The 24,989-nt window shown below is 31.3% G+C and overlaps 1 long non-coding RNA gene across 1 annotated transcript in view; it reads left to right on the top strand.

Annotated features, from left to right (window-relative positions):
- Positions 1 to 10,214: 10,214 nt before the first annotated feature.
- LOC139522492 (uncharacterized) overlaps positions 10,215 to 24,989 on the top strand; it is a 35,290-nt gene continuing 20,515 nt past the window's right edge. Inside the window, exons 1-2 of the long non-coding RNA XR_011664444.1 lie at positions 10,215 to 10,293; positions 11,215 to 11,309. This is a non-coding gene — a long non-coding RNA (uncharacterized lncRNA). The remainder of the gene's footprint in view (positions 10,294 to 11,214; positions 11,310 to 24,989) is intronic.

Below are 24,989 nucleotides of genomic sequence, written 5' to 3'. Positions count from 1 at the left end.
GTATTCAGTATTTGTTAGCAAGTCAGACATAGTTTGTTACCACATGACTTGCACCATCCTGTAGTTTAACAGCTTTTATTAGAGGAGACGGCAGCTTCCACAAATAAGTCTTTTAGACTTGCTGATCTCCGAAAAGCTAAGACAGGATGATCGGGAAAGATTTTGGATAATTTTGGGTGATTGGCAATACTTTGCCAATTGGCACGGATCAAACGTGAAAGGTTAGTAAAGGCGGGATTGTATGTTAACACAAATGGAACTATTTTGCTGCGCCTCTTCTTTTTGTACTGTAACAGGTCATTGCGGCTGTTATTGTTAGCATGCGCAAACCCCTTATCTATGTCCAATTTCTTATAGCCTCGTTTGATTAAAAATCCGCGAAGTTCATGTAACTGCTGAGTGATAGCCTCCTCAGAGGAGCAAAATCTGCTTTACTCTGGAGCTTGACTGTACGGGATACTTTTTGTACAGTGTTTGGGGTGACAGCTTTGGGGAGAAAGGTACTGATGTATATCTGTAGGTTTACAGTAGAGGTCTGTTGATATGACACCGTCCTTTATAGATGTAGATTCGTCTAAGAAAGATATCTTAGAGTCGGATATTTCATATGTAAATTTAATTGACTGGTGGGCGTTGTTTGCATGTCTGATAAAAGCATTTAATTTTTGTTGGGATTCAATCCATTTCATGTCAAGTATATATAGAACAAAAAATTTGCGAAAGCAAATTTACAGATCTTACATTGTTGGGTTGATGTTTAGACGAGTTGTATATACATTATGTACACAGCCATGTATCACCATCATTGCTGGTGATCCGATGGATAAATCTGTTGTAGAGTTGTCACTGACTCAGACATACTTATAAAAATAATTATTTTCTGTGACTGTATCTTGCATTAATTTGTAGGATCCTTTACTATAGATAATTGAGCTGATCTGTAACTATAACATCTCCATGTCTTATATATCATGTACTGTATTACGACGCTAGATTGAAACTGACGAGGAAAGGTAACACACGGCCACTGAAAGCTTTATTAATGTAAATCCCAGGTGGTCGTGTGGTCTAGCGCACCGGATACAGTGCAGATGATTTGTTGTCACGATATCTCAATAGCATAGGTTCGAATCCCGCCGAGGGAAGAACAAAAAATTTGCGAAAAAATTTACAGATCTAACATTGTTGGGTTGATGTTTAGACGAGTTATATATAATGTCAGATCTGTTCTTCCCTCGCCGGGATTCGAACCCATGCTACTCTGATATCGTGACACCAAATCGCCTGCACTGCAGCCGTCCCGCTAGACCACACGACCACCTGGGCTCTCAAAAAAGAGCTTTCGGTGGGCATGTGTTACCTTTCCACGTCAGTTTTTAATCTAGCGGCGTACTACAGTACATGATATATAAGGCATGAAGATGTTATTGTTACAGATCAGCTAAATTATCTATAGTAAAGGATCCTACAAATTAATGTAAGATACAGTCACAGAAAATAATTATATTCATAAGTACGTCTGAGTCAGTGACAACCCTACAACAGATGTATCCATCGGATCGCCATCAATGATAGTGATACATGGCTGTGTACATAATGTATATACAACTCGCCTTAACATCAACCCAACAATGTTAGATCTGTAAATTTGCTTTCGCAAATTTTTGGTTCTTCCCTCGCCGGGATTCGAACCCATGCTACTGTGATATCGTGACACCAAATCGCCTGCACTGCAGCCGTCCCGCTAGACCACACGACCACCTGGGCTCTCAAAAAAGAGCTTTCGGTGGGCATGTGTTACCTTTCCACGTCAGTTTTTAATCTAGCGGCGTACTACAGTACATGATATATAAGGCATGAAGATGTTATTGTTAACTTGTTATTATTAAAAGAGTTTCAAAAGCGGAAAATTCTATTTTACAAACTTGAAGGCATTTGGTGTCACGATATCACAGTAGCATGGGTTCGAATCCCGGCGAGGGAAGAACCAAAAATTTGCGAAAGCAAATTTACAGATCTAACATTGTTGGGTTGATGTTTAGACGAGTTGTATATACATTATGTACACAGCCATGTATCACTATCATTGATGGCGATCCGATGGATACATCTGTTGTAGGGTTGTCACTGACTCAGACGTACTTATATATATATATATATATATATATATATATACATTAATTATCGAGCACCTAAAATTCAATGAGTTCCAAAAAATATTAACTGTGGAGCCATATATATATTTATCAATATTAATTACACAAAAAGAGTTTCAAAAGCGGAAAATTCTATTTTACAAACTTGAAGGCATTTGGTAATGACAGATCATGAGTAGTCACAAACGGGAGGACATCATGATTGTCTGTTCCTTCGGTGTATGAAGTTGATTTGTAGACATTTTATTTCTTCTCTCGAAACTGCCATTTATATGTTTTAATGGCTATTTCTGTTGTAAGAGATTAATTTTCAACTCTTTTAACCTTATTTTGTGAAGAGTTTCATCCAAATTGAATAAAATTGAACATACTCGTCTTGCCATACAAAACGGAATGTTTCTTTTTGTATGTGATGGGTGGCATGATTCAAAATTAAAATACCTATATGTATGTCTTTTTGTGATACATATCTTTAATTATTTTATTGTTGGAGAGTTTAATTAAAATGTCTAGAAATGGGAGTTTCAGGTTACTACTTTCAATGCCGAATTTTATTGACGGATGCAATGAGTTATGAATTTTACGGAATTTTTCTAAGTCGTCTGTTGATTTATTTCAAAATATAAAACAATCGTCTAGAAATCTTTCCACTGCTCGTAAACATAAGTTTTTACAGTGAGTTGCTTATAGGTGTTACTGTAAAATTTTACCTATAGCTCAACCTGTTTTTGAAATTGACAATACAATAGGGACATTTAAATTGACCAGTTGGTATTGTTAGATTTAAATCTACTTTGATGCTACCTGTAAAAAAATTTATTCACCTAACCCAAAGTTTCAGCATGCTTTTTTCCTGAACTTTTTCTTACCTAGGATTATTCTATTGAGAGATTTTTATTTTACTGTCATTCAAAATATTAGGAGTTATCAAGCCAAACAAGAATGACTATATCATATATGTTATTTTCTTGCAGTTTATTTAAAATTGCATGGCCTAAAATGCACTACATTTCATCTTAATGTTTGCATAGCCACTACTAGCAGTGTTTAATACCCTAAATAATCCAGGCGTAATATTTCACTCACTTTATGAAACATCAAAATCATATTTGAATAAACAATTTCATTTATTTTTTTACACTGATATTTGACATCTCATCCAGAATTTCAAAGTTTTTAAATAATTCCCAATTTTATTCATTTTTCACTACTTCACTAGATTTTTTTTCTAAATCCATAGTATAAATTCTGATTAACTTCCCATGATATACATCCTAATTTAACAGGTGCAGAATCTATACATAATTCAGAATCTTGTAAAAAAAATTATCATTTCCATTACTATATTCCAAATAGTTATCCTCACTTTACAAATATTTTGTAATATTTTATTTATATTTTACTATATATCACTTGATTTTTCTATATCCACAGTAAACATTTTATTTCATTTCCTATTATAAATTTCCAAATCAACAATATTTGATCCAGAATTTTATAATGACTATTTCCAATTTCACATTCACTTAAAACATTTCCCCACGTTAGGAATATTTTAGAATATTTTACTTTCATTTTTCACTTTATCACTAGATTAGACTATATCCACTGCATTAATTCAACATTTTATTTCATTTCCAAGATCCCATTTAAATGGTAAATCATCTTAAGTTTGTAATCAGGTAATAGATCCCAAATTAATAACGAATTTTTTTTAAATTACATTTAAAGCCACAGAAACATGTTGGATGAACTCACACTATATCTTCTACTTGAATTCCAGTTTTGAAATTTTTTAATCTTTAACATAACTAAATCCCATCGTATGAAAATTTGAATTTCCTTGAGCAAACACAGCATTTTATGCACAAAAGTCCCACTAATATTATAATAGATTTCAAAGAAAAAATACAGCAAGGTATACTCCAAACTTATTTTCGAATTTTACATGTACAACATTATATGTAAGCCCCACAAAACAGTTTGAATGAATTATTTCCTCCTTGATGTCCTTCATGACAATAAAATCTTGAAAAAAACACATCACATTTTAAGAAGCAAAATTGCTATGAAAAATCTAAGAAGTGAATTCAAATAAAATAAATCCAATATTGTATGCACAATGACACCAAAAGATTTCAAACATTGCAAATAATAATCCAAAATGAGAATCTTGAAGGGACAGGTGAAGAAATGAACAACATATCCATCTGAAAATTTAAACTGTAAACACCTGAACAACTATTTCTTGTTTCACTGGCAGCTGGACAATACTATATATAAGGGTTAGAATTTTAAAGAAGCATTTAGTGTGTAAAAACAGTTTAATTTTCAAACATAGTAATACATATCTAATTTAATATTTTACTGATTTAGAATTTTAGGTAAAAAATAGATAAATTATATATATCAGGGATTTAAAACAATGAAAACCAAAACTATTTTCTTCCCTATCAATTTTTTAATAGAATAATCCTAGGTAAGAAAAAGTTCAGGAAAAAAGCATGCTGAAACTTTTGGTTAGGTGAATAAAAATCTTAACAGGTAGCATCAAGGTAGATTTAAATCTAACAAAACCAACTGGTCAATTTAAATGTCCCTATTGTGTTGTCAATTTTAAAAACAGGTTGAGCTACAGGTAAAGTTTTACAGTAACACCTATAAGCAACTCACTGTAATTCCTCTCCAAATATCTGACCAACTTTTTCGTATAATATTTTTTCTAAGTAAGCCATAACTCAATTGGCACAATTTCTCGGTTTATTTCAACCCTATATTTAATTACCGTTGTTCCTAGATCGTGCGGTATATTTGTATACAAGATTGTTATTAATTGATTGTTGTAAATCTTATTTTTTTCTGTTGTATTGGTGTGTTATAGTAAAGATAAATAATCATCCAGTTTATTAGATTTCAGTTTGGATGTACGAAATTGATACGATATATAAGGTTTACAGTTTGATTCAGAAGAAACACCGACATAGCTAGATAATACAATTAATTATCTAATTAGTACCACAATTTGATATTAATTAGTATTGTAATTTTCATGTTATCAATGAATGTTATATCAGCCTTACAAATATAATCTTGAATTCTATCCTAATTCTATCTTATTTTTGGGAAATCCTTTTAGAAATTCAAATGTGACGGCTGTGTATTTTTATGTGCTGGTTTAGGTTGTTTTATGCAATGTATCCGTTTCTATTCTGTAGTTAAAAGTAAAATCACGAAAATACTGAACTGCGAGGAAAATTCAATCGGAAAGTCCCCAATCACATGGCAAAATCAAATGACAAAAAAAATCAAACGAATGGACAACAACTGTCATATTCCTGAGTTTGAGACAGGCATTTTCAAATGTAGAAAATGGTGAATTGAACCTGGTTTTAGTGCGAGAAACCCCTCACTTGTACGACAATAACATCAAATTCCGTTATATTTACAACGATGCATGAACAAAACAGACGTAATAAATAAAATAGTCAAAGTATGGGTACAGCAGTCATCACTGTTTTACAATCTTAAAACAAACAATTTTACAAAAAATGTATATCTATCAAATTAAAAACACATTCATTGCTTCGCCACTTCAGTTTTATAATGTATATCTATTATATAGTCATTTTATATAATTTGCTGTTTGCAAAAGTCTGAATTATTTTTAATATTAAGGATTTTCTTATCGCAGGCAGAAAACCCTAGCCGTATTGGTCACAACTTTTTGGAACTTTTGGTCCTCAGTGCTCTTCAACTTTGTACTTGTTTTGTATATCGAACTTTTTTCATCTGAGCGTCACTGGTTAGTCTTGTGTGGATGAAACGCACGTCTGGCGTATAAAATGTTTTTTTTGATAGCTTTTATTCGTGTGTTTCTCTGTCCTATATGTACTCCCATTTATTTGTATTGTAGTTCTTTCATGTAATGTTGTCATTTTAATGTTATATTTAACATTATCATAAAAGCGGGAGGTTTGGCATGCCCAAAAACCAGGTTCAACCCACCATTTTTTTCTTAAAATGTCCTGTACCAAGTCAGGAAAATGGCCATTGTTATATTATAGTTCGTTTCTGTGTGTTACATTTTAATGTTGTGTTTCTGTTGTGTCATAGTTCTCTTATATTTGATGCGTTTCCCTCAGTTTTAGTTTGTAACCCGGATTTGTTCTTTTCTCAATCGATTTATGAATTTCGAACATTAGGTATACTACTGTTGCCTTTATATGTTACATCAAATGTTGTAAGGAGTGTATCTTTCGGAACTGTTTCAGCTATATACATCAGAAAGTCTATATCATCTCTAACGTAACTGAGTATTAGTGGACATAGCTTTTTTTTCAAATAAGATAAAAAAAAAAAAGTAACTCATTCTTTGGGTTGTTGATTCAGGGCCATCAACTATTGGTCTCAGTTTAATTAGTTATAAAAGGTACCAGGATTATAATTTAATACTCCAGACGCGCGTTTCGTCCACATAGGAATCATCAGTGACGCTCAGATCAAAATAGTTATAAAGCCAAACTTGTTACGGTTGGGAGATGCACCGTACTAACTATTTTTGTGTAATCCGTAGAAGTTAGCTTTTGGAGTAATGTCACACAATTTAAAAGCAGTTTCATTATCCGTAAATGATTCTAAGTATTCTTGCGCCAATTTCTTAATTTTTCTTATTGTTTTTTTTTCATCATGGTTGTTACGAAACTTGGTGTAATATTCGTTGTCATTATGCTTTTCTAAAACTTTCCCCCTATAAAAGTTTTTTTCATAATAACTATTCCTTCTCCTTAATGGTATTCTTTTAATATAATTGACGGATTATTCGTCATTTTATCTAGTGATGTTTATCTCCCGTCTTCAGAGATTCTGTATTGTATTATGATAATTGATCGGAAGTTTTGAGATATCAGAATGAAATCCATAACAGTGTAGGTACGGCCATTCATTGACTGGGACAGATTAGGTGAACGTCCATCTGTAATGCCCAATGTTCACGAAGTACTTATTATAGTAATGTAAACTGTGGGATCACCAAAGGTTATCAACGACTAAATAAAATAATTTTAAATACTAATAAGGAATTACCTTTGTGATTTGATTTATATTGAATACTTAACCTTCTGTACTTGTGTTTTTGTTATATTTTGTCAATCAATTTTCCTAAACTGATATCGCAGGTTCTTTAAAAAATTGGCTTTAAAAGTTACTATGTAAGTGTTGATTGATTATCTTTTTTCAGACGTCATTTTAAACGATTTAACAATCGCGGTTGTCGAATTATGTCATCTTTTAACTTTAAACTAAAAACTTTAATTTTAGAACGAATGTATAATCCAAGTTGTGCAAATACACAATATAGACAGAATATACTTCTTTTTTCATATTGCAAGTTATTGGAAAGAAAAAAACTATTTGAAATAAACCTTGTGAAACTTGAATTTACGTTTTTGTATTTGTAAAATTTAAAATGTTGTGTACTAGTATATAGAATCGTGATATATTTTGTTATTTTGTGTCATGAATTTGTATTGATGCCATCTCGTATGTTTTTAAACATGTATAAAGTTGTCACTAGTCAGGTTGTCTTAAACGTCAATGAGACACACACGACAAAAAAAAGGTGCAATATTCATTCTTCAACTAAAGAATACATCACAAGAATATAAGTTTTGTAAGAAAAATACAAAATTCGTGAAAAAAATGTGTTGGACTTGAAGCTAAGGCAAATTGACAAATATCTGAATGAATGAATCGATTTATGGTATAAAACAAACAAGTCAAATGATTTTTTTTAAATCCGGAACTCTTCACAAACAAAACCCTCATGTATATATATGCATTGCATAAATAGTAGGCCACTCTTAAATGATCACAACGTAGTAGTATTTGTTCTCTTAGTCATTAAGATATGTTGTGAATTTTCCCCATCAAATTGAAAGTTTTTTTTACAATGAATAAACCTATTTTTTTTTGTTATTATTTAATGATAATTATCAGCTCTGGTATAAACAAGAATGTGTCCAAAGTACACGGATGCCCCACGTAGGTGGGGCATAAAAATGTTTCAAACAAATTCATTTAAAGCTTTGTGAAAAAAAAGTTTCATTTTATGTATCGAAATGTGTAACAAGTGATTATTTAATCCCCACTGGAAGGCCTCTGATAGACTGAGTGAGATTAAAATCATAGCCGTTGACAAACAAGTTACAAGTAACAAACGTTTTATGGTTGACGACACTGTCATGAAATTCATTCTATCTATTAAGGAATCTAAATACTCGTTTCTTCCGTTTTTAGGAGTGAAAGTAGATTTGTTCCTTACAAGTGATCCATCGTCAATTTTGTCGTTTCCGAAATATTCCTGTAGGCGTAGTCGTCTTGAGAATTGTTGAATATCCGATTTTAAAATATTTGCGAATCGTCAAGTTTTGTAGATGATAAATGTATACCCTTCGGATTAATTCGGTCTGTAGGTTTATTTATTTAGCTGAAGCGTCTTGGTTTAGCGATTGCTTGTTCCATGCTCTTCCAAAAAAAGAATTGAATGTGTCTGGTCTCGAGATGTGGACCTGCTATTAGAGTCTTCTCTTTGTTGACCCCGTCCTCTGTTGCATCCACCTCTTACAGTTTCACTATTACCTGATTTTCTTCCGCGTCCTATCGTGTTCCTGTTTCTTTGTACACGAATTAGTATCCACTCTTCATTATCCCATATATTGTTACCGGGATAACTTGGTGATCTGTCGCGATTTTTTATGTATTCAAACGGCTTTGAGGTATTCCGTTTTGCATCCGTTTGTTTCGTATTTCGTACAGATTTTTTTAGATGTTCTTTTCCTCTGTTATTAGAACATACTCATTCTCGTCCAATGAAAAGTCAGTTTTTTGCCCTCTAATTTTCATAGTACACGGTTTTCCATGCACTATGAAATGCTATACATTAATGACTTTTTATTGTCAGTCAATTATGAAAGTGAACTCTTAATAGCTGCACTAACTATAAGTGTACAATCCCCTAAGGCATTTTCCTTGGGAAAATAGCCTACTGATTAAAAAGCAAAGATTAAAATAAAAACATTTTGAATTTTGCAAAATTTCATGCATTTTCTAATGGTACACATATATAGAAAACACACAAAAAATTGGTAAGGGTAAATAAAATGATATTTATTTAATTTATATATCTTACATTTGAGGGAATTATTTTCTTTTTCTTTCAAAAAAACAAAAATGCTAGACTGCTGATATATAAAGTAAATGATTGTTTTCGGAGAAACACAATACATTTAAATTTATCAATAAAAAGTAAGCATTTAATGTTGAATGGTCTGAATTCTAATACAGTGAGTTTTATATTTGTAACAAAAATCAAATTTCCAAGGTGATTTATATAACATTGTGTTGCTTTTAAAAAAAAAATCTAAAGATATATAAGTATTAAATTTTACCTGAAGCAGAAGAAAAACAATTTATCCTTCACAAACTATGTCAGTGCTATTTCATTTCATCCATTGAAATGATCATTACCTATGTTTTATATTTAGTTCATTATAAAAAGAATTGTATTTAGATTCCTTATTTAGGTTTGAATATTACAATGGGAAAGTAAAGTTTTGTAAGGTCACTCGAAAGTGTGAATATGTTCTAAATTGGTCAGACAATACTTGGTCATGTTTTATGAAGATTTAATCCCTCAGCTTCGCCTTTGGCTTAAATCTTCATAAAACATGACCAAGTATTGTCTAACCTATAACTAAACACTGCTGTTGCGTAATTTTAAGTTTTTCGGTTGTGAGCGGTTTTTCGACGCGTTATATAGTTTATCACCATTCCAAAACACGTGATATCGCTCCCGAATAAAAATGTAATTTTATGTTTTCAAAACGTATATTTTAAGTTTTCTATTTGGCATTCACTTGTCAAGCCGAAAGCCTGTAAAATGGCATATAATTTATTTCATTAATTTTTATCCTTGGGGTTCAAATGTTTATACCTGTGTCGAACGTAGGAAGTTAGGTATCCTTTACCTATGATACGCTATATATAGGACATTTTTATTAATTAACAAGCACACTATAATATGATATTTTAACTGTTTTTATCGTTGATATATGTGTCGATACATTTTCTCAAATCAAAGGTAAATACTTACTTTATTTTTTATTTTTTTTCATCAATGGTTATTTCTTTAACTATAAACCATATATTTGGAAAATACTGGGTTTGAAAACGTGAAAGGGGCCTTTGCAAATTTTATTTTTTTCACAAATGTGTATATATCATGTATATTATGTATTGCGATAGCATTTTATTTTACTTTTGCAAATAAATCATCTTTAAAATTTTGAATAATCTTTGAAACTTTGAGTCTCTCAGTTGTAACTTACAGTTAGGCTACTGCTTTCCACAAGCTAACGGAAAGGATTTCAATCAGAGAATGACAATCAAGTTGTATGGGAAAAATGTTATATTAAATCATTTGCTTTAAATATTATCTCATTATTGATCGATTAGCTTATTATTACAGTTAAAATTGTCAGAGGTGTGAAATACTACCCCCTTTTTTCTACAACTAAGTTATATGAAAGTTTTCTGACAGGAACTGTATTTAATAAGCATGTGATTAACTTGTAAAGACTCGTTCAAGTTAATAATATGTTGAATTTAACGACAAGATGAACCGCATACTTTTGAAATATGAAGACTATGCAACCAAACAAAATATCCTATCTGTTATGTAAAGTGCTTCCAATGCACCGCAAATTGAAACAATCTTGCTCATTCTCAAAAACATTGGTAAACTAGTGTTGCCATAATTCAAAATTAAAAAGGAACGGGATGAAAAGTTGATTTCGGTGATTATTCATTAAGAACAAAAGAAGGACAAACAAAGAGATGAAAAAACCCAAACGTTGAGCCTTCGTAATTAATTCAGCAATAATTCGCAAAGAGTGAAAGAGAAATATCAAAAATCAACAAAACTAAATTATACAATAATCAACATGCATGCTCTCTTACCTTAATAATGTTTATACAAATTGCAATTTTTATTAAATTTTAGAATCCAAACTTAAAAAAATTAGACAAGTGTCAAAATAAGAAATTCATCAATGTCTGCAGGTACGAGTACCGGTGACACTGTAAGTCATGAGGAACGTAAGTTTTGTTTTCAAATTAAAATTCACACCTTAACGGAACTTTTGGACGCATTATGACATGTTATACTACTTGATAAAAGTAAATTTGAACGTTATTTTATACATCCAAATGTGCGCTTATTATCCTGGCATGTATTGTTTAAAGAACAGTATCAGATCTGCTATTGTTTTTTCTTTAAAAATAGCAAAAGAATTTCAAGAAATAAAAACAATAACAGGACATGTTTACCAATTAGTGACCTACTTATCTATTTTGAACATTCATACAATGTTTACTTACACGCGATTAATTGGATATGTCACTTTACTACATCTACGTTTGCCTTACTGAGAAATTGATTGTTGAAACAATGTCCTTGACATTAAGTTGTTTTTACAAAAACAGTCCTACTTTTTTTTCATAAATTTTTATAAATTTCCTGTTGACAAAACTTTGAATTTTTCGAAAAACTAAGGATTTTCTTACCTTAGCCGTATTTGGTACAACTTTTTGGAATTTTGGGTCCTCAATGCTCTTCAACTTTGTATTTGTTTGGCTTTGTTTTATCTGAGCGTCGCTGATGAGTCGTATGTTGACGAAACGCGCGTCTGGCGTATTAAATTATAATCCTGGTACCTTTGATAACTATTATGATCTTTCACATGAACATACTTATTACGTGTCCCGTCAGTGTCTTGTAACTTGTTATGAAATATTTTTTTTTTTTTTAACCAATAGTCATATAATCATGAATTAGGTAAAGAATATATTGAGACTGTCTTTAAAAGTTTCATTTAATGAGTTGAGATCCAGTTTATTTACATGGTCAATCTAATTAATCTTTTCGTAAAATTATCAACTATACTGTTCGAAATCAGATGATTGCTTCTGTTTTTTTCCAGGGTTGGACAGGTCGGGAGCACTACCTTATATGGAAATGCACGAATTAGCATACTTATGTCCTCGCACATGTAATTGTTTATTTACGTGTGACGCAATTTTTTTCCCCCAAGTTTTTGACCAATCCACTAAATGAGAAACAATGCATAATGGACTACTACGTGTTTACAATCAACCAAACAAGCGTTTCATTTACTGAAATACAACACATGCAATACGGGATTAACAATATCGCTTAGTTTTTTATTTTTTGTATCCACATTAATTTTATAGTTCGTGATATAAAGTATTCGTTCCATGCTCAGATTAACGAAAAGTTGTTTATATGCGAAGAAACAAGTGTTTGCATTACCCGATGTATAGCCATTAAGCAACTTTTGTATAGCAAGTAGCTATAGATAGTTAAAGAAAAATTAGGATCCTATGAATTTTCTGTTCGTAAAAAGGCGAAGACTTAGAGTTTGTTAAAGATCTGATGAGATTACTAAACTTTCTAAAATTTCACAAAATTTATTTTATGATATTGTACCTTCTTTTATGATTAAAAAGTAATTTAAATCGAGGAAAAGAATGTGTTTATTTCTTTGTCTTAAACAACAAGTAATATTAATCAATCGGGGCCAATTATAGCTGATTATACTGTATGGGTATTTCTCATTGTTGAAGGCATTACAGATGTCTATCACTACTTACATCCACTTCATTTGAGCTTAAATGGGCAATCATACCACATCTCCTTATTTTGTATACAAACATCTTTCAGAAAGTTCGATATTCCATTATGAAATATATTTACTAACGTCTGTAGAACACCAAGTAATATTTTCATTTTGAGAATTTTAAAGGTACAGAAGATGCACAAAACCTATATCATCCTTCATATTTCATCGAAACTACACAAGACCTTTTTAAATTCTTGTCCGACAGTGTTAACGAAATCTATAGGTGTAATTAATTTTTGACATATTTCTGTATTTTGGACTTTCAAACTGGTCATTTTGTTCTGAAGGTAGTGAAAGCAGCAACTGTAGTTTCATTTTGTTTTTCGTCTTTGCAAAGTTCGATTTTTTTCTAATATAGACATTGGATTTTTTTAACGGACAAGATAGTAACATTGATATATTTTGTGAAAATTGCAGCGTTGGAAATAAAGCTACATAGTTATATTTCTTTTATTTATTGGATACATTTCTTCATCTTTCGTATATTAAATAAAGCCGTTCTTTTTTTTTTGTGTTTTTTGTTTTTGTTTTACACATGTTATTTTTGGTCCTTTTATAGCTTACTTTTCAGCATTGAACCTTTTAAAATTGTTTACTTTAAAAGATTGTGTCTTGGATGGAAAGATGTCTCATTTGGTACTCATACCTCATCCTCTTATTTCTATATACAAGGCACGTTTTAGAAAAAAAACCTAATAGGTAATTTGAAAACCACTATGATCCAGAGGATTTAGATAATTGGAGATATTGCGCATACGTCAATAGGACAGCAGCTGAACGATACGAATACCTCTGAGGTATATTTAGGATAAAACTAGCAACAGACGGACATTATCGATTGATGAGACTATACAAAGAATGTTAGGCTATTTACGTCCCGCAAATATAGTCTGATGTCAGGAAATCTAGAGTTCTCGACCTGTTGAACATTCGATAATGTTATGTTCCCATAAGATTTATAAAATATGACTATTGTTTAATGATCTTTGATACGTAAATGAAGGATACAGTAGTTTACCAATGTTTTAATCGCTTAAAACTAATCATTATCATTTAATTTCTATTCCAATGTGTTTGCTTTTTTTTGCATTCAAATGATAAACTGTGGTTTTGTAAACAGATTGAAAAGAAAACCTTTTAAATGCTTAGAAATTACTATAAAAAAAAAGAATAGTTCTTTCCACCGTAAACGCATATCTTTTAATTGAATATCAAAAGACCCTATATCACTATTATCTTAAGTTTACAAGTAACAGTTAAACTCTCCTTATATTGAATCAATAAAGGAATTAACTCTCATATTGTGTCTCCAGATCACTTTGGTCAAATTATGTTCAATATCCAGAGGCCATAACGAGCACATTGGAAATTAAATGTGTTTTACGGTTGGAAATCGGTATCAGTTATACATGTTTCAAAAAGGTGGCAAGGGAAAAAAACCAGAAACAAGTTGTTAACAGAACAGTAGATGGTCATTTCACTTTCCCAAATTCATATTTGATAAGAAAATTAAGTGATAAGTAAAAGGTTCCATTTTGAAAAGTATCAATTTATAGAAAATAGTTTGTTTTTCAAGATTTGAACATTCTCTTTTTCATATTACATGCTATTTCACAATATTCTAAAAATGCATGGTGTCCATGCAAGTTGAATTGATTAGTGGTGACAATTTGTTATGTCTGGTTATAAAAATGTGTCTTCCAATATATTATCAAAGATTACTTTACACTGATAAAAAAAATATCGGTTTCGAGATATCGTTAATGAAATTTGATGTTACAAAATTTATTTGGAAATTATTTAGAATCAAGGAATGTATCTTCCGGCTTTGGTTTTTTTTGGGGGGGTCCCTTTTTGTTGATAGCTCTTCATTTTTTAATACGCTTTGTATTTTCAAATATTTTGGCCTCGAGCATCACTGAAGAGACATTGATTGTCGAACTGCTCATCTGGTGCAGAAACATAGGTACCGTTAATGTAATTAAATCAAATGTAGGTGAAAAAAGTTAGTTTTTTTCTTCGGTTAACATAAAGTAACTTTTGGTCAACATTTTTTTATAATGCCACACACAATATTTTTCGTATTAAGTAAAAAAAATTCCAAATTATTTTTTAAAACCAAAATGGCGGACGTCAGTATAGGCTTGTTTGTAAATTAATAAGATCTCAATATAAACTTTAACGAGTATTGCTTAAAGAACAGTATCAGATCTGCTATTGTTACGCCTTTTTTCTTTAAAAATAGCAAAAGAATTTCAAAAAATAAAAACAATAACAGGACATGTTTTACAATTAGTGACCTACTTATCTATTTTGAAACTACATAAAAAATTTACTTACACGCGATTAATTGGTTATGTCACTTTACTACATCTACGTTTGCCTCACTGAGAAATTGATTATTGAAACAATGTCCTTGACATTAAGTTGTTTTTACAATAACAGTCCTACTTATGATCTGCCACATGAACATACGTATTACGTGTCCCTTCAGGGAAACCGGTAGTATTAAATTTTCCCAGCATTAGGTTGGCCTTTTGTGTACCCAAGGCAGGTGAAGGTAGTCAAATTATGAGCGCTGTGATTGGATGTAAGGGTACAATATATTTTTTATTTATCCATGAATAACTGCAGTGTGTATTTTGAAACCTATTGAAATATTTTCTAGAGAATTATTCGAAAAGACTTGCAAAATTTCATAAATTTGGTGCAAAATGATGGTGGGCATGGATAGCATAAACAAGCTCCGTTGAAAGTTGGTCATGATACTATTTGGCTTTAATTTTTAAATCAGAATAATAAAGTACTAACACAAAAATATAACTGTTTTATCCAGGTTTTTATCTTAAAAAGTGGTAAATTTAGAAAATGTTAATATTGTCGCCTATGGCAGAATAAATAGTACCGTTTTACCTTCAGTGTCTTGTAACTTGTTATGAAATATTGTTTAATTTTTTAACCAATAGCCATATAGTCATGAATTAGGTAAAGAATATATTGAGATTCTCTTTAAAAGTTTCATTTAATGAGTTGAGATCCAGTTTATTTACATGGTCAATCTAATTAATCTTTTCGTAAAATTATCAACTATATTGTTCGAAATCAGATGATTGCTTCTGTATTTTTCCAGGGTTGAACATTCAATAATGTAATGTTCCCATAATATTTATAAAATATGACTATTGTTTAATGATCTTTGATACGTAAATGAAGGATACAGTAGTTTACCAATGTTTCAATCGCTTAAAACTAATCATTATCATTTAATTTCTATTCCAATGTGTTTGCTTTTTTTTGCATTCAAATGATAAACTGTGGTTTTGTAAAGAGATTGAAAAGAAAACCTTTAAATGCTTAGAAATTACTATAAAAAAAAGAATAGTTAGGTTCTTTCCACCTAAAACGCATATCTTTTAATTGAATATCAAAAGACCCTTTGTCACTATTATCTTAAGTTTACAAGTAACAGTTAAACTCCACTTATATTGAGTTAAGAAAGGAATTAACTCTCATATTGTGTCTCCAGATAACTTTGGTCAAATTATGTTCAATATCCAGAGGCCATAACGAGCAAATTGGAAATTAAATGTGTTTTACGGTTGGAAATCGGTACCAGTAATAGATCTGTCAAAGATATTTTTGAAATCTACAAAAGGTGGCAAGGAAGAAAAACAGAAACAAGTTGTTCACAGAACAGTAGATGGTCATTTCACTTTCCCACATTCATATTTGATAAGAAAATTAAGTGATAAGAAAATTAAGTGATAAGTAAAAGGTTCCATTTTGAAAAGTATCAATTTATAGAAAATAGTTTGTTTTAAAAGATTTCAACATTCTCTTTTTCATATTAAATGTTATTTCACAATATTCTAAAAATGCATGGTGTCCATGCAAGTTGAATTGATTAATGGTGACAATTTGTTATTTCTGGTTATAAAAATGTGTCTTCCAATTTATTATCAAAGATTACTTTACACTGATAAAAAAAATATCGGTTTCGAGATATTTGTTAATAAAATTTGATGTTACAAAATTTTGGAAATTATTTAGAATCAAGGAATGTATCTTTCGGCTTCGGCTTTATTTTTGGTCCCTTTTTGTTGATAGCTCTTCATATTTTTAATACGCTTTGTATTTTCAAATATTGTGGCCTCGAGCATCACTGAAGAGACATTGATTGTCGAACTGCTCATCTGGTGCCAAAAAATTGGTACGTTTATGTAATTAAATCAAATGTAGGTGAAAAAAGTTAGTTTTTTTCTTCGGTTAACATAAAGTAACTTCTGGTCAACGTTTTTTAAGATGCCACACAAAATATTTTTTTCTGTTCTGTATAGGGTATCTCACCCGTCTCTAATCTAAAATCTGTAAATCACTAATACTAAGCAATTTTATTTCTGTTGGAAAGGGAAAGATTAACTGATCTCTTTCTAAAAGTATAGTAAGACATCTAAATGTTCACTATCGTGCTATTGATGGCCGTTTAAATGAAACTGTGTGATGAAAAAACAATTTTTTCAGCCTTTTTTTTCAAACAATAACCAAAGGACAAAGTTTAATTATTTAAAGTTCGGGTTAATTTGAACCATGGTGAACTCTGATCATACGATCACGGACCAAAACTCAAAATCATGTTGCAAAAATCAAAATATGAATGAAATACCGACCTATCTATTTTTTTGTGCTGATTTAACCGTAAAATGGCGTATTTGTTTTGTATATATTTTCCAATCCAATACAAAAGCTTAAAGCGTATCAACTATTTAATATTTCGTGCCAAAAAAAATAATCTTCATGTCAAAACGTGGTGGGGAAAAACTTATTAGTACAAAATCAAAAGATATTCTACTACTACCTCAAATTATTCAGAATAAAATCTAAAGATCTTTCCATGGAAAAGAGAAAAAAATCTCATTAGAATAATTGGACAATTTAATTATCAAATGTTTTAATTATGAGCCTCTCGCTGCTCCAAATTAGATAAGAAATGTTCTTTATACTTAAATTCAATACATTTGTGAATTTCATATACCCTATTGGTCAAGTATTTAAAATAGATTGCTGGGTTTGTTGCAGGAATAAGAACCATATCTAGATTTGCTTAGTCAAACAATAAGACCTAATAACATAGATGGTCCGCAAATAGTAAAAAAAAATATCATAAAGACATAAGAGCTACGGTTCCGCAGCTACATGTAGTACACTGTATAAAATACTAGAGTATACTCAATAGTTTCTAACTTATATTGTCTCTTGTGTTTAAAATGATTTGAAAAACTCGAAAACTAGTATCGTACCAACTCTATTAGTATTGATATTAGACTAAGTAGCAAATGAGTATTTTCATTTTTATGATTTTGTATATTCTGCTTCCAATATTGCATAGAGTTTGCATACACTGGACAACAATACGTGTATATTCATCTTATAACAGAAAATAAAAGATGCAAGATTTAGAAAATAAATAACATTTCTAAGGAATTACAAAATACACTAAGCCTTGTACATTAAGTAAAATGATATATCTACAACTTGAAAACATACACTATTTGTTCGACTTTTCTTAATATTACACAACCTCTTATCTTGATTATGAAACTGGTTTTTTTTTTTAAACTGTAGAAAAAACTGTAGAAAAAACGCTGCTGTTCATCATGTTTTACAGGAGCATCGACGTTTTCTTCTATTGTTAAAACATTTTACGTCTGGGGTGACATACATTGGCTATGTAGGTTAATATAATTCATCTGCATCTAAAAAGTAGAACAGAGTTAAAAAAAAAAATATAATAAACGAGTTCCAGGCATCTCAAATAGATGATCGCTGGAAAATAAAACTTACTTTAAGTTTTGATAAAGGGGGAGGGGGGCTATCAAAACTTCAATAAAACACCCAAACAAAATATTTAAATATTTCATGGTCAGGGAGAGAATGAAGACTAGATAACCTAGATAACACACAAAAACATAATTTTTTAAGTTTAATAAATACACTTTAAAGATCCAAAAGTAAAGTTCTTAAAAGAATTAAGGGGAAATATATGAACGATGTGTCCTACTTTTCTATTTTAAAATATACTAGTTTTATGAATAAAAATAAAATATGCCGTTTTTTTTGAATGAGTGAAAATGAGTGAACGAAAAAAAAATTAATAAAAGTAAGAAATATTCTTTTAGTTAAATATTTGTAATATTAGCACGAAGCTTTTAATTTTTGTGTTTCAAACATACCTTCTCTGTAGTAATGACTCGTAACAAAGATATTTCACTACGCACATGTATTTCATTTTTGGAAAATGACGCAGTCATTGTTCCATAACTGGCGACCTGAACTTCATTACATTTCTCTGCCTACCGCGCTTGGTTTCGTATTTACTATTTTCTATACAAACTGGAATCTGCTTGTGTTATCATTAATTATGCATGAGAGGTCATTGTGTAGTAATCAGCCAGGAACCAGTTTACAAACTAACTGGTTTCTGCTTGTATTCACTAGACTCGGACAAAGTGTTGTAGTTTGACGGGAACCAGTTTAGAATTTGTAAACTACAAAACGTAATCGGTTATTGTTCATTTCGTTTTGGTGTTTCGTACCGACTTTTATGGTTTGAATAAGCTTAAGACCCTTCAAACATTAATGTGATAGATATATTAAAGACTGTTTTACAAAAGGATGGAACTGTTTTGCTTTCAAAGTCGTACTATAGTGATATCTGTTATGTACGGATTTCCACTCTCACCGGTTAATTTCTTTTTTTACACGTGCTTTTGAAACTTCCTGTTTAAAAGAGGGACGAAAGATACCAAAGGGACAGTCAAACTCATAAATCTAAAACAAACTGACAACGCCATGGCTAAAAATAAAAAAAGACAAACAGAAAAACAATAGTACACACGACACAACATAGAAAACTAAAGAATAAACAACACGAACCCCACCAAAAACTAGGGGTGATCTCAGGTGCTCCGGAAGGGTAAGCAGATCCTGCTCCACATGTGGCACCCGTCGTGTTGCTTAAGTGATTACAAATCCGGTAAATAGTCTAATTCGGTAGGTCATATTCATGAAAAGGAAGGGGATTGTAGTTACGACGTAAGGAACATATCCGATATCATTTGTGAAACGGTTATTCCATAACGGTCAACCAACTCGTGATGGCGTCCGTAAAATTTACGAAGGGATGATTTCAACTTCACCATTTGGAACTCTTGGTTTAATAGCTTTAGTTTAAACATCGCAAGTTTTAAAATTGTTTTTTGAGTGAATTTAACTTATTTTAACAATCATGAAGCGTTCCAGAATCATTTTGAAGCAGTTTCTTCTTCTCTTTGATGATGGAAAATAGGTTTTTCTCAAGAAAATACCGCAAACGATCGCAGAGGAATTGAAACGTACAAGTCAAGTCGGCACCTGGTTAAATTGGCATCTAGTCAAATCGGCACCTATTTGACGTCAATTCGGCATCCAATAATATTTGTTATAATATTTTCTATTCAATTAATTAATAACTGTTACCAAGTACATAGTGAATATGTTGTTGTGTTTATAGGTAAACAACGAAACCAAAGTGAAATTATGTTGTTGTGTATAAAGGTAAACTACGGAAGCGTATTAGGGACATAGAAAAAATAAAATTGGCAGTGAACTTTTTTTTCAAAGTCGAAATTTTGACTTTTCAAATCTCGAAATTTTGACTTTAACTTGAAATTTTGACTTTTCAAATCTTGAAATTTTGACTTAAACTTAAAATTTTGACTTTCTAAAATCTTGAAATTTCGACTTTTTGAAAAGTCGAAATTTTGACTTTTTGAAACTCGAAATTTCAACTTATAAAAAGTCAAAATTTCGACTTTAAACTCGAAATTTCGACTTATTTAAAACTCGAAATTTTGACTTATTTAAAAACTCGAAATTTCAACTTATTTTAAACTCGAAATTTCAACTTATTTTTAACTCAAAATTTCGACTTTTTTAAAACTCGAAATTTCGACTTATTTTAAGCTCGATATTTCAACTTATATTAAACTCAAAATTTCGACTCTATGTAAACTCAAAATTTCGACTTTTTGTAAACTCAAAATTTCGACTTTTTTTTAAATCGAAATTTCGACTTTGATCTCAAAATTTCGACTGTTGAAATCTCGAAATTTTGACTTTTTCTAAGTACTTTTAAAACTTTGATGTTAGGATTCAAACACAGTTATTACAATTTAAGAAGGAGTAGATATAGACGCAAATTATTAAAACGTCATCCACACATTTTGGCAATTTATATTTAGAAATTGATTTTGTTCTTAAATTGAGATATGGGTTAGCATTTAATATTGAAGAAATCATTCGTAAAGAACATGCATGTTGACAGAATTCCCCCCCCCCCCCCCCCCCCATATTCCATGTTTTAGTTTCCACGACACTGTCATAGGATCGTCAGATCTTAGGACATTTAGCATCACAGTTTCAAAGGCCTGTTTGGTATCCCAATAGCAAGTCACTGACTTTGCCTTGTTTAAACAATCATGGTAAATCAAGTAGCCAAAAAAGCCATGCATATTCAGAACGACCAATGAGCTGCTCAGTTTTCTAGTTTTGGAAGTTTGCATTCAAATAACACAACTATTAACCCTTGTCTTTATATATTAGACTGTTGAAATAAAGTATGTCGTAATGTAGGTGTGTTGGAATAGCGGGGTTGTCTTGATACACATATCCAGACTTGAAATATGTATTTTAAACGTGAAACATATTTTATTTATTCTTCGGCAAGAACAAGATTTTCTATCTAAAATAACCTCTTTAAAATGGTTTAGTTTATTAAAATATGCTTATGAAGTTTATGATGTAAATGGCTCTCCACCTCGCTGATATAAATGACTGTGAATGTGGTAATCGCAAACGTATAAATACTGAGGAAAAGTCGAAATTCTGAGTTTAAAAGGAGTTGAAATTTCGAGTTTAGAAAAAGTCGAAATTTCGAGTTTAGAAAAAGTCGAAATTTTGAGTTTAAAAGAAGTCGAAATTTTGAGTTTAAAAGAAGTCGAAATTTTGAGTTTAGAAAAAGTCGAAATTTTGAGTTTTAAAAAGTCGAAATATTAAGATTTTAGAAAGTCAAAATTTCAAGATAAGAAAAGTTTAAATTTCGAGTTAAAGTCGAAATTTTGAGATTTTTAATGTCAAAATTTCGACTTGGAAAAAAAAGTTCACTGCCAATTTTATTTTTTCTATGTCCCTAATACGCTTCCGTAGTAAACAACGAAGCCCTTACCCAAGCTGTTGTTTTAACAATTAGACAATTATTAAAAAAAAATGGAAAACTATGAGTCCCTTTCAATAAATCAAACATTCATGCCAAATAATTTAAGCAAATTTAAGGTGGTTTTTTTCAGTAAAGTTTAAAAAGCATTAAACAAACAATCCTGTAAAATGCTCAACTGGTTTAAATAATGCATAAAAATATCCAATATCTCATGTATTAGTCCAAATAATTATGACGTCTGGCAAGGCTATTTTTTTTTTCTGTGACGTCTTCCTACGAAGTTCGTAGGAAAGCTTTCTTAGGAAGGCGTCCCAGAAAAAAATTAACATAGCCTTGCGGTCATAGAAAGGTGTCCCAGAATAAAATTAAAAAAGCCTTGACAGACGTAATAATTATTTTGACTACTCATATATATATCATTAAAAATACACCAAAAATGTCATTTAGTTGAGAAAAATAAATATATACAAAATGTACAATGAACACCCAAAAATGTGAAAGTAAGTATTTAACTCTTTTTGCTTAAATACTGAAAAAAATTCTGGCAACCCCTTACTTATTTTTACTCTTTTTGCTTAAAATACTGTTAAAATATATATTTAACATGGGTGACGAATTGACTATATCAGGTGTCGATTTAACCAGGTGCTGATTTGTCCAGGTGCCAATTTAACCAGGTGCTGGTTTGACTAGAATTCTTTGACAAATGTTTGAAATTATCTGAGTTTCATTAGACCTTTGATAACAGTAACAAAAAGATTATTTACTTAATATTTTGTGGTATCAGGTCTGTTCGCGCCCAATACACTTTCGCACCTTGCAGGTTCGCACCTCGCACGTTTGCACCCAAGGTCCGTTCGCACACTACTCATTCGCGCTCAATTTTAATTCAAATTCAAGTTGAATAATTGGAAAATCATGATTGTTGTTTTAAATTGCTTTGGTGTGAATACTGAATGTATTTATAGCTTGGTATGAGTAAAACATTGAAGATTTTAAAGGAAAAAAACAAAAGATAATTGTTTTTAACAGCTTGGTCCCTTTGATCTGAAACAACGAAACAATAAAATATAGGAACCAAAATATAGCAATCCACTATTATAACCAAAACATGATAAAATCTATTCAACACACAGAAAAAAACATAGTCAGAATCTCACTTCATTTTGAAAGAAGTCAATGAAACAAAGTTATAGCAATACACTAACCAAAACATGATTAAGAGTTATTCAACACAAAATAAAACGTTGACAAAATACCACTTTAATTAGAAAGGATTATTATTATTTTTAACAAATTAATACGCTATCCAAAACATGATTAAGATTTATTCAACACAAATAAAAATGCTGTCTCACTTTATTTTGAGACAATGACAACAATTATACTTATAAGAAAACACTTGCTTACAGAGTTATTTAACACAAAACCAATTAAGATTGGGTGCGAACATTTAGGGTGTGAAAGTGAAAGGGGGAGAACATGAGTGGGCGCGAACGGACCCGGATTCAGACTATGTACCAGTGAGAAATATACAAGCCTTTCTACGGTATTTATTTGTACAATTCAGGTAGTCTTGACCTATTCATTTGTCTTAAAAAAACAGCCAGTTGTCACCTTCACTTCACACACACACATATATACGAATATCAATTATATGCTTACGAGACATGTTGCATTGTTAAACTAATTACGGTATGTGAAAATCAAGACTTGCATAAAAACTATCCCAATATTAGAGACAGTGGCGTCATTTTTCTTCAGAGCTTTCAGCTCTTTGATTATACCCCCGCTTTAAAAAAAAGGGGGGGGTAAACTGTTTTACCTCTGTCTGTCCGTCAGTCCGTCCGTCCGTCAGTCCATCCATCAGTCCGTCAGTCCGTCAGTCCGTCCGTCCCATGAATATTTTTCGTCGCAGTTTTCTCAGGAACTACAATGCCAGGATTTCTGAAATTTGGTTTCAGGGTTTATATAAGTCAGCTATACTGTGTGATGCGTTTTCAGATTCATCACTCGACAACTTCCTGTTTACCGAACACTTGTATCATTTAACACATGCTGGCCAAGTGGAAAATTTTCGTCACATTTTTCTCAGGATCTACAATACAAGGATTTCTAAAACTTGATTTCAGAGTTTATATATGTCAGCTATACGGTGTGATGCGTTTTTAGATTCATCACTCGACATCTTCCTTTTTACCGAACACTTACATATTTTTACACTTTTAACATTATCCACTTTCGGTGGGGTATCATCAGTGAACAGTAGCTCGCAGTTAGACTTGTTTTTTATAATTTGATTTTCTTAAGTATTATAAGAGAGGGACGAAAGATACCAAAGGGACAGTCAAACTCATAAATCTAAAACAAACTGACAACGCCATGGCTAAAAAATGAAAAAGACAAACAGAAAAACAATAGTACACATGACACAACATAGAAAACTAAAGAATAAACAACACGAACCCCACCAAAAACTAGGGGTGATCTCAGGTGCTCCGGAAGGGTAAGCAGATCCTGCTCCACATGCGGCACCCGTCGTGTTGCTTATGTGATTACAAATCCGGTAAATAGTCTAATTCGGTAGGTCAAATTCATGAAAGGGAAGGGGATTGTAGTTACGACGTGAGGAACATATCCGATATCATTTGTGAAATGGTTATTCCATAACGGTCAACCAACTCGTGATGGCGTCCGTAAAATTTACGAAGGGATGATTTCAACTTCACCATTTGGAACTCTTGATGTAATAGCTTCCTTGTGAGCAGTAACCCTCTATCAAGAAAATCATGATAGGAAATGCAAGCACGGGAATATCGTATC

This window comes from Mytilus edulis, chromosome 5 (genome assembly GCF_963676685.1).
Source record: "Mytilus edulis chromosome 5, xbMytEdul2.2, whole genome shotgun sequence".
NCBI lineage: Eukaryota > Metazoa > Mollusca > Bivalvia > Mytilida > Mytilidae > Mytilus > Mytilus edulis.
The sequence above is the reverse complement of the archived record's forward strand: the minus strand, read 5'-3'. Positions and strand labels throughout refer to the sequence as shown.